The sequence below is a fragment of the Etheostoma spectabile genome, chromosome 7, assembly GCF_008692095.1.
Source record: "Etheostoma spectabile isolate EspeVRDwgs_2016 chromosome 7, UIUC_Espe_1.0, whole genome shotgun sequence".
Taxonomy (NCBI): domain Eukaryota; kingdom Metazoa; phylum Chordata; class Actinopteri; order Perciformes; family Percidae; genus Etheostoma; species Etheostoma spectabile.
The window spans coordinates 21,975,720-21,977,772 of NC_045739.1; positions in this window are offsets into that span (position 1 = coordinate 21,975,720).

Sequence of the window (2,053 nt, forward strand, 5' to 3'; positions counted from 1 at the left end):
AGCAAATATGTGTCTAAATAGTGCACCATTTGGCCTTCCATAGAGTATATGGGCATTTTTGTCCCCTCTGGCCTTCCTTACAAGAGGGGTGCCTTTATCTCCCATATATGGGCATGTACTTCCCGAAACAATAGACGGGAGAGACAGGGCAGAGATGGAGGAGCGAGCCAGCGGCAGAAATGAGCCAAAACGCGATGAATTATGGATATAAAGTGAATCAATCTTGGATATAACCAGGATGGGAAGTAACGGAGTACAAATACTTCGTTACTGTACTCAAGTAGATTTTTCGATATTTTTACTTTACTTACTACTATTTTTGTGGCGACTTTTAATCTACTCCTTACATTTTAACACAATACGGTACTTTCTACTCCTTACATTTACAAAATGGCTCGTTACTTTAGTTTTGTACAAGTGGTCGTCTTATCGGGAGAATAGCGCGGACACGCGCCACACACCGGAGCGGGCGTGCGCCGCACACGGAGAAAAAGTGAGAGAGAAAAGAAAAAGAGACAAGTGTTCGGAGGATAACCAGAGGATGTGTGTGTGAGTCTTTGAGAACTGTAAGTTGTATAACTCATGTTGTCAGTTCACTTAAGCCTGTTACTGGACTATAGTTCTGCACATTTAAAGTAAGTTAGCTAGTGGGTTTGGTGTGCTTCTTCACCTGTTAGCTCGTGGTTTTGTTGTGGTTTTCCAATGTAGCTGGGTTACACGTTGGTCTTCATGAAGCATCAACACTTTCACCAGCTCTATTCGCATGAGGTTTTTTTTTTTTTTTTTTACCAAACTTCAGATTCTGTAATCAATGACAAGTGGATGGAACCTTAGCTAGAGAGAAGTTGTTCCGTCTGTTTTAACAGATACACTGGGGCCAAGTTGGACACCAGAATAGCTTTCCAGTCCTAATCTGTCTCAACTTTCACATCATTTCACTGGAGTTTTGTTATTATTGTTATGTCATCAAACCATATTCAATCTAAATGGATGGGAATATATCTACTGTACGTTGCATTTGACGCACGACTAAGATAACTCAACAGATTCGCATTCATACAGATCACTTGGGCTTGATGGCGCTAACGTTAGCAATGGTAGTATGGATGGCGCTAACGTTAGCACATAGTAGTATGGTGGCGCTTAAGTTAGACATAGTAGTATGGGGCGCTAACGTTAGCACATAGTAGTATGGATGGCGCTACGTTAGCACATAGTAGTATGGATGGCAACATGATTGAAAATGAAGAAAAAAAGGGCAGACAAGCAGCAATACATTCCATCATCCTCGACTATCTGAAAGAGATGTAAACAGTAGCATAAGAAAGACTCCTGGCCAATGTGCTGGGGAACTTCCTCATTAATGTCCGTTTGTTTATTCATATTTAATCCTTTATTTTCTTTCCAGAAGCCATATTTGAGCACACGCACATACAGTGATTCATTACAGTTAGGGGGGAGATAAAATAGAAAACTGGATCTGTGAATTCTACAGATAACAACTGAATATATCTTGCTAATGAGTCAGAACTTATTAACCTGGAGTCCAGTGTCTGTCATAATAAACATATATGTTAATTTAGGCCTATTGGCAGACAACCATTAAATGTAGCCATTGCCTATAAAGACGTACCCTCCATGTCCACTGAAGTCCTCAGCGTCTCTCTAGTAACATTTTGGTGCTCCAGGTAGCTTTGCAAAAAATATTGTTGTCATTCTAAGGCTACTTTACTTTTATACTTTAAGTAAATTTCCAAGGCTGTACTTTGTTACTTTTACTTGAGTAAAGAAGTTTAATCAGTACTTGACTTTTACCAGAGTATTTTTTAACACAAGTATCTGTACTATTAAGTACGGAAAGTGAGTACTTTTCCCATCTCTGGATATAACAGTATGGATTTAAAGCCCAAAGAGGCTGAAGTTCCAGGCTGGATAGAAAATCCCCTGTAGAGGCTGGAAAGACAGGGAAAAGACCGCTGTAAACGCGAAAACGTCAGGATTTAAATGAAACCAAAAGTGAGTAAATCGCTTGTATGGTTCAAAAGTTATTAAA